Source organism: Uloborus diversus, chromosome 2 (assembly GCF_026930045.1).
Source record: "Uloborus diversus isolate 005 chromosome 2, Udiv.v.3.1, whole genome shotgun sequence".
Taxonomy (NCBI): Eukaryota; Metazoa; Arthropoda; class Arachnida; order Araneae; family Uloboridae; genus Uloborus; species Uloborus diversus.
In genome coordinates, this window is record NC_072732.1 from 46,033,789 (window position 1) to 46,048,078 (window position 14,290).

A 14,290-nucleotide genomic window follows, 5' to 3' on the forward strand; every position below is an offset into this window, starting at 1 on the left:
AGTATTTTATTAAAAAAAAAATCCGTTGGCCCATCAATAAGAAAACTAATTTTTAATTTAGTGTGATTCTTATACCCGTAGTCATATAATTTTAAATATGCTAAGCGAGTATACCATTCATATTTTTGTACAGCAATAAACATCGCAAACCTATTAACACGATTAGAGAATAAGTGTTAAAATTAAGTAAATACTGCTTTTAAGCATAAAATAATGATCCAGACTTACTCAATTTTCTTACAATGGAAGCAAAATGTCCACGGTTGTTGGAGAAATACTCCTGAATTAAAGAAATTCATCTCATAAAATGTTACGTGATTCGCTCAAACATTTTTCATGGCAAAACACAAAACAATAGCATAATATTGGGAGTAAAGAGAAATTTGAATATTGAGTAAAATATGTAATTTTATTTTCACACATCCACAAATATTTGATTGGAGATTCTTTGAAGAGTAGATAAATTTAGTTAAATTCGTACCAAGTCAATAATATTGTATGACGCATCCCTCTCTCTCCTATAGATGGCAGTGAATGATTCTCTTTCCCTCTTCAGCAGAACTTGTTATCTTATCAAAATATGAGATCGAAATGTAGATATGCATAGATGTACTCTAACTTAAGTTGTTTTGTTGCATTTTTCGTAAACATTTATTTATCATTTTCAGACTATTTTCAAAAGGAAAATATTAACTGTAGCTGTATTTGAATATCGTGATTTTAGGGATTTAATGTTTGACGCACTGACATTGAAAAAGATGCCAATCCAAATAAAATTTTAAAACTTTTTTGACTAATAAAAATTAATATGATAATCTCACTAATAATTTAATAGTGTATATAAATATCTGTAAGTGTTTTCAGTTTCTTAAAATAAATGATTGCTTAGCATGAATACTGTGTGATTCTACAGTAGAATTTGATTTCTCTAACATAAAGCTTTTTCAATGTCATCGCTTTATTTAAGGTATCCGACTGCATCAAAATCGGCATTTTCGATGAAATTTTTGAAAAAGATTTATGATTCCGTTTTGAAGTCTGATTCATTGGCTTTGTAAAACTATTACTTTTTACTACATGTGAATTACAACTAGAGTTTCAGCTAAATTATTAGAGTCGTAATCAAAACGTTAGACCGGAAGATGCATTTATAAATGCGTTTTCTGAAGAATGATATTTTTGAAGAAAACTGCGTACTGTAACAATGATACAGCAAAAAGTTATTCAAATATTGATGTAAAATTTTCTGAGATAGTTTTTTGCAATATGCTTGCTTTTTTCCTCAAAAAATTAAACTGAATTTTAGAAATAAGTAATATTTTTATGTGCAGAAGTTTAAACTAAGACATTTTTTTTTAAAGCAACTTTGTTCAGCTGCATTTCAAAACTATTTTGAAAAACAAGTAATCTTTTGCAGCAAAACACACATAAGTGTCATAAAAATGTGTTCTTACGATGCTTTATGTATGATCAGAACCTAATTTGGTCCGTAGCTGTTAGCGCAAGACATATAAAAACTATTTTTCTTCAAATTTGTCCAATTTTTTTTAAACATAACATTTTAAAAGCTTGCTTTTACATTTTTAATAGTTTTAAAAAAATATGCAGCTGAAAAAAGAGCATTAAAAATATCCATTTTTTTTAAATGCCTTCGAACACAATCGGATACTTTGACAGAACCAGCTGAATCCCATTTTTCTATTCTTTGATCAACAGGTTTTTTTTAACCTAATATTTCTTGAAAAGTAAGAGAAAAAATATAGAACAAATAAAAACATGAAAGAATCTGCGAATCCCTAAAAAGTACGGCTAAAGATAAAAGGTAATCAAATTTAATTGATTAAAATTGAAGAAAAAAAAAGGAAAAGAATTCAAGTTTCTCTGCGATGTGAAAAAAGTATCCCAAGGGAATAAAATATACAAGAAGTAAGGAAGAAAGTAAGTAAATAAGGAAGTATACAAGGGTTTCGTTAGATCCAAAACAAATTTTCTTGTACGGGAGATTTTATTGTATATTTTGTTTAGACAACTCAGATTCATGTTTTATTCTTCATTGAAACAATTTTGAAGAAATAAAAATATATAACAGCAAATTATGTAGCGTAAAAATACAATTCTAAAAACCAGTTGAGTGTAAAAACAGCGTAAGTCCAAGTTACATTTTAAATTTTCCTGAGACCAAATTTAAGAGAAAAAAATTAAGAGAAACACAACAACAAAATTTTTGCACGACAGCAACACAAGTGCAGGTTATGAAAGAGGGAAAAAAATGTTTTGAAAGCTTAAAATGTTGTGTAGCGTTTTCCTCTCCCCTGTAAAATTTTAAATTCTTGACTTACCTAGTTTTTTCACTCACCGATTCAATTGTGTTTGAGAAAAAAGAAACAGGTAACGACGAAAAAGGAGATTTTAAGTTTTTTTTTTGCAACTGAAAAAAAAAATCGTTTTTCTCAACTGGTCTACACCGTACAATTCGTCATGACGTGCAGCGATTCTTCATTTGCGCATGTCTATAATTTCATCTTTTTGGCATACGCCTCTTGACACACATTCCTTTGTCCACACGGCCGTTTCCGTAACTTCAAAATTTCCTCAAAAATGTGATTCTTGTGAAAAATCAATCAGCTTCAAACAGAAACCGGCATCTTTATAAATAAGTTTACATGAAAAACTGATGCAGAAGTCAATGGAAAATTAGTTTCATCGGTTAATTTTAACAGATACGAATTAAGAACGTACCTCTTAAGACAAAAAAAAAAAAAAAAAAAAAAAAAAAAAAAAAAAAAAAACATGCTTCTTACAACCAAAACAGAGCTAATGACTGACTACAATTACCTAGAAGGGAGTTTAACACTGGATCATGTAAGGAGAAACACCTGCAATAAGTATCACTGTCATGAATCCCTTTCTCTTTCTCTTTCATATAAGGACATATTTCTGCGGTCCATGTATTTTTCTCTACTTTGCTGTGATTTTCGATATGGATTAAAAAAAAAAAAAAAGAAATATAATTATATCAGAGTTCCGAATTAGCTATCAAATTGATTCGTCCGTTCGTTTTTTTAAATATGACTTGCCATCGGTTTCCACAACGTACCGAATACTTTTGTGTGTTCTTCAAAAACTGTTTGAATCTTACATTTCGGCGGGTCTTTAGTTACACGTTTCCATCGGGCATCGGCCATTTGAAACAACAATAACACTACCCAACATCAAAAATACATCCGGCTGAAAAATAAATAGTTCCGAAGTATTTTGCCTCGCTAAAAACCAAAATCACTTTAAAAAGTTGAGATTAGCTCTAGTTTTCAAGATACTACAATGCTTAACTTCCACTAATGCTCTTTTTCTTCCCGACAGATAGACGCCCTTCCCATGGGATTGACTGTCTCTGGTTGGGATAGAAAATCTCACAACAGAATCCTCAAATGGACTTCAAGAAATTTTTATTCTGGGGAAAAAACACCCAAAATGAGCCTCTAGTTCATAGACTAATAATAAGAGTAGACCGAGCTATGGCAACCCTTTTGCTGCTCATAAACCAAACCATGTGACTGGTGGATATCCTAGCAACAGCGGGCGTTGATCGTAGCAGACGATCAACGCTCGAGAGAAATAAAATAAATAGAATTGATGGAACACGGAAGAATGATCTTTTATGGAGTCCGATTTGTAAATTTGTTATTCTAAGTTGTAAATATTTTTTTATACAGTGAGTTTTTCGTTTAGATAGTACTGTGCATTTTCTTTAGTCAATTTCAATAACTCTCTAAGCAATTAAAGATGTAAGCGCACAAAAAGAATCGGCAAACGGTAAGATTTTTACCTACAATTTCAATTTAAGATACCGATTAGTACATTTTTGCGTTAACGCAAAACGTTTACGCCATTACGTTTACGCCAACGCTGACGTAGCAGTTCCAAATGAAATAAAAGTTACTGAAAACTGTGATCAGAAACCAATTACTAATGTCAAAATAATGCATAACTAAAAGAAAAACAGTTCAATCTCTGCACCTAGAAAAAAATTATAATGAAAACACATTACGTCTTAAAATACATGTCGAGTGCCAGACTAGAGATAATGTTGCCATCTAGCAACCTTGCTGCCAAAGTTTTCGCCAAGCCTCCCACTAGTCACATGATGTATCCATGAACCAATTTTTTCATCAGCAAGTCTGGGAAAGCTCGGTCTACTCTTATTATTAGTCTATGCTCTAGTTAAATCCACTCATTTCTGCTTCTACTCATGTTCATTCTTCTGGAAATTTTGAACAACTTTATGAAAGCCGTTAACAAAGATGGTTTTCCATTATCTTAGAAGGAATTGTACAAAATATATTGAAGCTAAACTTAAGGGGGAATTTTTAACTGCCCTCCAAGCACGCACAATTATGAAGATCACTGTTTTTGATATAAAATTTAGGAGGGGAAGAGAAAAAAATCAGCAGAGAAGACGAGAGCTATAAAACAATTGGTCAAATAACTCCTACAGAGACTTTATGACGATTGATGCAGTGTCTGAAACTTCTGAACTCTGAAACTTCATTTCCTCCACTCCTCCAGGATATTTGCCATAAAAAATATGGAGCTGTGAGCGATGAGCACGGGAAAGGGTTTCACCAAAATATATATGCAATGGATCGCAGATACAGTAGTGGTAAAAAAAAATTGCATCACCCGCTCCGCAAAGAAGAGGAATATCGTCCCGACTGCATTCAAAACGCAGTCAAGCATCCCGTATCCCAGATAATTTGAGGATGTATTTCTGATCAAGGATTTGGTGGGCTTCATTTCGTTCAAGGAACAGTAAACGCTCAGGTGTATATTGGCATTTTGAAGGAGAAATTGCTTCCTACTATTCGTGATCACTTTACTTCAGTTCCAAACGTCATTTTCCAGGATGATTCTGCTCCGTGATATAGGACAAAACTGTTAAGTAACAATTTAAAACCTTTATCCTGCCATTAGACTTGAATTGACATGGGGTTAAGTAATTTTTTTTCTTTAAACTCACACGCAGGTTCAGAAATGGAAAAATGAGCATGGGGTCAGCAGTTTGCCTTGGCCCGGAAACAGATCCGATCTACGTAAACAATTATCGGATTCCTGCTGTTAAATGTTTATTTCATAAGTTTTGCAGAATTTCACATACATTCATCGTTAATCGATCGACAAAAACTTCTCACATAATCCCATTGTTGTGAAAATGCGAGGGTGATGCAATTTTTTTACCAGCACTGTATTAGGGCTATTAAGCTGATTTAATGCTTTGCCAAATCCTGCTGGACTATTAAAAGAAATGAACCTTCTTTGATGTGCACGAAGCTACCGAAAATAAAGCATTTACAGTAATAGGTTAAAAGCAACCTCTGCTTTCTGAAAAACAACAATTCTTTAACGAAACAAGACCTATTTAATTACATTTATTGCACAGGATATTTTTTTTCTTTATATTTACCTTGGAATCAATGAGAGATTGCTATACACCTTACTTCTGTGGGCTTTTCTGTTTCTTGAAAACGAGAGCTAATTAAAAAAAAAAAATCATTTACATATTCGTTTTTTTTCTGTCTAAAATTAGTAAGAATTGACTAATTAGAACCAGGATGCAGACAAAGGGTTCTTTTTTGTTGCTTAGTATAATCGGCCATCAGCTATATAAGCCGTCTTTGAACACTCGGCAAAAAATTACCATCGGTACCCTTTTATTCTATGCATATATGAACTGTTAACTCCCGAATATCCGCGTCCTTTCACACTAGATAAGAAAAAAATAATAATAATTCACAATGATTAGCTAAAAAATGGATAAATGCACACATTTTCCTTAACACTTTGTGGTCTATGCCCGAGCGTCATTCGGTTGCCGTTTTTGGTGATGTTAACTCCCGAGATTCTCTCGGGGTCCAATATAAACTCTCTTAGCGATAAAAGTGCGAGTTATATACGTTTCTAGCCTTTTTAGATATTATCTACGAACCTTTTACTTTCAGAAAAAAATTATAGATAGCACCACCAGGCAGAAATAACTACATGAAAAGTGATAGAATTGGAGTTTAAGTTCGAGTTCTTGCTTTGAAATGCACCATACAAAAGCAAATTTTATCAAATAAAGTTTATTTACAAATTAAACCTATTTTCAGATATTTGTTCAAGATTTAGGTACGTTTTTAATTCAGTCTGTGTTAACTTTTATGATTAAAAATGATGTTTTCCGATGCGGAACTTTTTTTTTAGTTTCAAACATGCTTTTTTTGATAATTTCTTACTAAAAATTGATTTTTATTTCATTCAAAAAGATCCTTTATTACGAAAAAAAAAACCATCTTAAAGTATGTAATACAAAAAAATTACCAAAATACACATCTTCCAAGTATTTTTTAAAAATAATGCAAAGCGCTAAAAAACCCCAGTCTGGAGGGAGATATGCGGTCGAAATAGCTCAGACCTGAAAGTGTTTCTTAATAAGTGCAAAATATATTATCAGACATTCCCTATTTATTTCTCCCTCATCCCATTCCAATGACATTAAACCTTCAAAGATCAAAGTCACCCAATTCTGACATGTTGAAACCTGATTTTTAGATCTACACTAGTAACTGCTTCAGATCCACAATACTTACTGATTTTTAGATCTACCGTACTTAGTGAAATCTATACCACTTAGCGCGTAAATGAGTGACCGATTTAATCTTGAAAAAATTATTCTCCTATCCCCTGCCTTTTCGGTGTAACCTAGTTTTATTTGTTATAGTTGATCTGTTGGCATGCTTTGCTCGCGTAAGTGTGTAATGTGTTTGCAATGATGAGCTATCCTATTTTAGTTTTCTCGTGCATTTTTTACATAGACTGTTATCGTTTTAGCTATAATTTGAATGTGTGAGAGTGTTATTGATCTTTTACAGCCATTGCATGTACACTAGCAACAATTTTTAATATCACATCTAATTTCACTATATCACATTTTATGCACAACTAGATGCGTTGCCCGGTCTACTTTGAAAACAAAAATTGTGTCAAGTGACGTATATTCAACAATCAGGCATAAATAAAAGAAAAAAAAACCCTCATGCAAAATTTTCCCTCCAAACAATGACGACAGATATTAAAATACTTTTAAGAAATCAAAATAAAATGAGAAAGATGGATTTAAAAAGCGTAACCATGGAAACACAAAATAAAATAAGCTTAAGAATTGAAAATGAGAAAGGTGGAAATGAACAATGGATTAAAAAAGCGTTACCGTAGAAACGTAAAATAAAATGGTTAAAAACTTGAATAGAGAACAGATTTTTGAACTTAATTTAATTCGCTTGTAGCTTTTTTTCTAATGAAGATAGAGAGTTAAGCTTTCCACCATAAGTCGAATTAGATCTGGAGTAAAAAAATCAGCTATTTCGAATGGTGTCAAAAAGAAAACCGTGGGACAATTCCTTCGCTTTTTATTGATAGATTTAATGAAGAAAGTAGTGCCTAAATTTCAGCAAAGCCTAAACAAGTTCGAGCTAAAAAAGCAAATTAATCCCGCCGTAAGTAATTTAGAGTATTGGAACAAAATGCGTAGAACGCGGGAAATTCTTCTCTTTTCAACGATATGTAATATTAGTATGTGCAAGTAATTTTTCACTCCCATATTCGGGAATTAACGTGAAAATTGGGCCTAAATTAGAATAAAAAAGAACTATTCATGGAATTTTTTTCGAATTGGCCTGCAAACCTTCTCAGAGCTTTAAGGAACAAATTGTGTAAATTTCAGTGAAATCGGCCGGGTAGTTCTCGAGTTTTGCGAGTTCAAACTCACAGACGCTTTTTGGAGACTTCATTTTATACTATGTTGGGGTGAGATACAATCATTTTTAAGTAGAAGACAATTTTCATCTTCTTTACCCCTCATTTTAGGGCCATTCCACGGAAAACGGTGACGCTTCATAAACAACCTTGTGCGAATGAATGGAATCAAGTTGGGAATTTTTAATTTTCGAATTTTTTAGGTTGTTCAAACTTTGTTTATAACAGCTGTTTAGCCTAGCACTTGATTAGTCACTATACCCTCACGTTTTTTTGGTCATAAATATTGTGTTTTGTTTAAGTGTTATAAATTTCTACATATTTTTGCTTATCTTTTTGTTAGCATGGATATTTCTCCACGGAAGAGGCAGACCATTATGACATTGAGTGAAAATCTGATTGCATAAAAAAAAAATGATTTGTGCTTTGTTAAAAACAATCAAGAATTCAAAGAAAAGCGCAAAACTCTAGTTGACTCTAATGCCCAGTAGAGTGAAAATGGTGCTGGACAAAAGAAGGGCGGGGAGGGGGTGGAATACGAAGTGGTGATTTTAAAATTTTACAATTAAATGATGTTAATAAATGTGATATTTTGTAAAAAAAAGTTGACTTGATTCCATTAATCCACACAAGGGTGTATGTTACTAAAAACTGCTTTAAAATATTAATGAACAAATTCTTTCTGCTTAACAAATTACAAACTTATGTGTGATATCTTAAGCAAAAAATTTGTCATTACCCTTTAAAATTATTACCTTTTCATGAAATAAATGAACCGTCACGTACGGGACTAAGGGTTGACTTTTTCATGAAATGGCCCTTTAAACCCTTTTTCTGGATTACCCGCAGTACCTGTGCCACTCAATTCCGCAATGAGTACAGCATCATCTCTAATAAAATTTAATCCATATAAATAAAATAAAGAATATATATGTGGTAATATATGTGCGTATGTTCCCTATACAAATGCACAGTTTACGTCGGATCTCGACCAAATTTGGCAGAGATGTACTTGGGCCCCCGAGAAGAAAAATAAGGGGGGGGGGGGGGGGTTCGAATGCCAAAAAATAACCGAATCATTCGAATTTTACTTTTAGGACCCGAAAATGGCGCTTTCTAAAATATGAGGGCGAAAATATGCTGGCGAAAATTAGAATAAAATATCCATCGAAACCCCTGATGAAAAGCATCAGATAATTTTTTTCCAATGTTCCAAAGTAATTAGAACGTGAATTATAGCTGTTTTCAACTAATTTCTTGCTAAAATGCGGTAAGCCTTCAATGAGAAATCCATTGTTAAGCAATGCTTTTGGGTCATTCCATGCGAAATGAGCAAATCAGCTGTGGCTGACATGTCACAGATTTCAATGAAAATTTTTATTTAGGTAATTCATGCATATCTATGAGGGAATGCAAAGTATGAAAGTTTAAAAACTGTTTGTTGCTTTGTTACTGGCATTAGAAGTTGATGCTTACGCTAAGCCTAAATTTTCAGAGTTCATGGCAGCCAGTTTGAGACTCAATAACTCCGTAAGTTATAAACGCACACTTAAAAAATAAATATTTTCACATTCTATAAACAAATTTCTATTAGGAAAGAGAAAAGTCAAATTTATTGAGAGCTTTTTTTTTGAATCTGGGACATTAACAAAGATTGAAAACTTGCCAATTTACTTCAGATTTCAAATCACTCTCTAGTTCTTTTAATGAAAACATAACAACAAAAATGATTCAGATTGAAAAACTATCTATAATTATCTGCTCTAATTTAATACTTATTTTTGAATTCCTTGATAATGAAATCGTACTTTAAAAAATAAAAAAATTCCGAAAGTTTCAGTTTTTCTTCTATTTCAGATGTGTGTTTGAACATAAGGGAATGCTCTTAATTTACTCAATTTTTTTTTACGTAAGATAGTGAAGTGTTTTTTATAAAATACTAAATTTTAATCATTGGAATCGGCGTATTTTTGTTACAAGAGTAACTTGAACTAAGGTAAAATTTTATTAGTTACTGCTATTTATTGTAAGCTCAGCAAGACTTAACCATTTATTTCGTTATTTTCTCAAAATTATGTATATGAAGTACTTGCTGAAATGTTTCTTTAATTATTGTGAAATTTATAATATTCCAGTATGCATAATTAAATATACTGTGTGATCGAAAGTAGAATTTTCTTCTCCACCTGTGCTATAGGAAAAAATACCTCTAAAGTTTCTAGAAAACCTATCTTGTCAGCATGACTAAAAGAACATACTGAGTTAAAAGATTAAGACAGAGGACCATCTCGTCTAATTCCCAATAGCATTTCAGATTGGGCTATGAGTTTGAGGAAATTTGTTTTATCCATGAATAAGTATATTTGACGAAATACACCCATAAATTTCAACCGTCCTGCTGTGACTTTTTTTTTAACGAAAGGATTCCTAAGGTAGCGAAACTCGTATATATGTTATAGCTTTTTTTTCCAGAATAAAAATTGTCAGTTAAACAACATCTGTCACAATGAATCTAATTTTCAATGGAATGCAGATGACTTTTCTTTCTACTATTAACGGCAAAAGTGCATATTATGGCATTCATGAAACTATCAAACTATTACCAGTCAGAATAAATTTGCATACGACATGCAATAATCCAGTAATAAACTGCAATATATTTTCTCCATCTCTCGGCTACAAGTTCAAATATTAGATATTTTTTTGTGTCATCAATAAAAATTACCAATCTTGAAAGTTAGGTTCAATAATAATTTAATGAAGTACTCATAGATATTTTGGAGTGATGAAATTATCATCGTTTCATCTCAATGAACAATTGAACACCTATAAATTCCTTGTTTCACATTTATCTCAGTCATCAATGAAAGGAGCATATGTTTGAAGAAAAGGAGTTCAGAAATCAAGTTTAAACCCAATGTCAATAATTTCTTTTTTTCTTTTTTTTTGTTACACATATAGCAACTATTGCTAGGTAATGTTTTTCTGCACATTGATTTTATGCGTCTATATTTTTTCAGATAAGTTAGTGAATCCACAAGGACCGTCACTATAATACACATGGCCTATTAAAGATGATGCTTGTCTGGAAGTTTTTGAAATATATTAATGAAAAGTATTATTAATGTCTTCAACTGGATTTTCGTACAAAAAATGAGCCACAAATTTTTAGCTAGTTTGAAAGAATTTTTAGAGAGGAAAAAAAAAAACTTTTTTTTGTTGCATTTGTTGGATTTATTATTATAATTCCTTAAGATATAAATTTTATCAACTATTTTTTTTTTTATAAATTTCACATTATGCCAGTACATTTTTTTTAAAAAATCGAAATGAATGTATAATTGCTTTTGCATCATTTAATCATTTATCTAGTTCTTTGGATTTTCGTAATTTTACATAAAACACAGAGAAAATGCTACTGTTCCATTTTTTTTTAAGCTTAGAAATCAAAAACTAATTTCGAATTTCTTTAAGCAAGTAGCAGAAATACTGTTCTATATTTCTTCAAAATTTGAAAGTTGTCGAAAGTTTCCCTCATTTAAATTTTTGAGCCTATGTGAAGGGGAAAATCTCCATTTTACAAAATGTCACTCTGTTTTTAAAACACGGTTAAAAGTCAACTATATTAAATTTGAAAAAGTTGCTGAAAGCAGATGAATTGCACTACTCTACAGATTAAAACAATCAGTAGACCCTCGTTTTACGCGGGGGTTACGTTCCACGGAAATGCCGCGTAAATGGAAGCCGCGTAAATTGAGACCTAATAAAAGTGTTAAAATAGGGGTTCGGTTCCGTAGATAACAAAATACTTCATTATAGTGATGAATAATTGTATAATAAGTTTAATGTGTACTTATATCGACTTTTATGCACAATATGCATGAAGAATAAAAGTTAATTTCGTGTTCTGTTTATAAAGAGGAGCTGGCTATAATAGTCTTTTGGCAGTCAATAAGAGCTTTTCTCTCTGTCAATAAGAGTTCTGTAATGTCTTTGCAGAGCATTAACGCAGCTTGGATCACTGGCGTTATTTCCATGATAGAATCTTCCTTCACTAACAAATCAGAAATATTTCGTTTGTCTAGGAATGGCTCAAAATTTTCAATGTGAACGTTTTTGGTTGTACGTCACCGACGTCGGTATTTTCGTTAGTTTTGGCCTCCTTTGTCACCCCTAAAAGCTCTTCTTCCAGTAAGTTCTGAACTGTGTGAATTTAATAACTTTTCTTCTGGAAAGAGTTCAGGAACCAATCGCATAAAATGTCCCCTGTAGCCCAAGCTCGATTATTAGCGCGCCAAAATGCAGTTGATTACGCGTAATCTGCAATCTTTAGGAGTTTGGATTTTGAAAGGAGGGAAAATTTTATTTGTTTGCATTGCCACATCCGCGTAAAGCCGAAACTCATCCGCGTGAAATAAAATAAAGGTGTCAAATCTGAAACCGCGTATAATCGGAATCGCGTAAAATCAACTCTCGTAAAATGAGGGTCTATTGTATAACTTTTATGTTTACATTAAATAATTAGTAACTTACAAGTCTTCAAAAATTCTACATTTAGCATTTATGAGAATGCTGTTCAATTTGACCAATTTTCAATCGCATGTAACTGCTAAAATAAAAAATATTAAGCCAAAATATTTTAGATGTTTTTATATAATAGGCATAAAAGGAATCTCTCTGTATAGCAAATTTCATAAAAATCTGTTACTATGCGGCCACCACTTTTTTGTCATTTTTGCTTATTTCGTATGGAATGACCCTTTTATTTAAATTTGTAGCGCGAAGAAAATCATTGAGAAGAAGAATCTGTTTTTATCTTGTATTCTCGAATATGAACAAATAAAATTCTGGCTTTTATTTTGAGGCTTTTCCTGTAATCGGGAGATATAACATTTTTACATTTTTGATTATTTTTCAGCCATCTTTTGGGAAATTTTTCAGATTTTTTTTGGTTCAAGCCTGATGAACATGCGTCACTTGACATAACTTTTATTTTCGAGGTGGACCGTGCAAAGCCGGGCGATCTAGCTAGTTAAATTACAAAAATCGCCAAAATATAACTAAACTTTACCTGTATCCATGAATTCAGAAACTTCGCTGTACCTTTTTATCATGTCATTCATCTGAACAGGAAGACGACAGCGCGCAGGTGTATGTGACGATGTGAAAGCCTCCCGATCGTCAAGTTATTCCGCCTCTGTTTACACGATAAATGACGTGCCGGGTAAATTAAGAGCCTCTAAACACGCCGCGAAAGTTAATATTTAATGAATTAGACGTACAAATGTTTCTAAAAGTCAAATATAAAGCGATTAACTACTGTTGGTCACGGTAGTATTAACGACGTTCATTCATTAACTAGATAAGGGAAACTATTAATATTAAATGAATGAAAGTAGATAGCTATGCTAAAGGCAGGAGTTTTTATTTGAGTTTGTAAGTTCAGGAGTGTGTTCTGTTCGCTTTGAGTTTTGATACAAGTTAGAAAGTCTGCTATTCATTCCACATACTACTCTAACTAATCTAAATGCATGGATATGGGCTAGAGGGGAGGGGAGAAGATTCGTGGTTTGAAAAGGATAGTAAGTGGCTTTAATTATCAAAAAGATCATTATGTTTGTTGCCGCAATAAATATTTATCAGTAGTTCCTCCAGAACTCAACGTGCTTTTTTTTTCCTTTATTCCTACGTTTCTTAAATTTTTTTAATTGGTTGAATCTTTTTTAATGCCCATTTTTTTCGCGGAAACATTAGTTTTTTTCTTCACTAGTAGGGCAGTTCCACAGAAAAATGGTCATTTTGCCCTGCACGTGACAGTTTATAAATTTCATACAAAATTGTACTACTGTATAAAGAAATAATGAACAAAATTTTGTTGTTTTAAGTGATCACAAACAGGCAAAAGAGAACATACCCCAACCTAGTTCATGCAAAAAATACATATCCACCTAGTTCAAGCAAAGAAGAACACATCTAATATTTAAAGTTAAATAATTAGCACATTTCTATCAAAACATGATGTAAAATATTAACACTGACAAGGTACAAACTGAACAATATTTAAAACTTTTTGTTGGTGTAAAGTCCAAAGTTATATAAATACACCCAAACCTGTTTTTATGCAGTGGATAGGAACCGCATAAAAAATGTCTCGCATAGAAAATTTCCCAAAAAACTTTCAAAATTGTTAATCTTAAATCGAAATCAAAATTAACCAAGTGATAATTTTTACCGAGTGGGACAAAATTTCCCGAGAAAGCAAATTTTTCGGAGGCCATAGTGACATGAGTGTGTGTTTAACTAACTTTGCTCTTTTGAGCATAACCTTCTATTTTGTTAAGCTTCATTCCAGATTGCTGCATCCCCTTTCACCCTACCATCCCACTTTCCAAAAAAAAAAAAAAAAAAATAGGCTGCAAATGAAGTATGGTTCTATTCAGTGATGTTCCCATCAATTTTTATGAGGGTGTGCTCCTAGTAATCCATTATGCACAATATG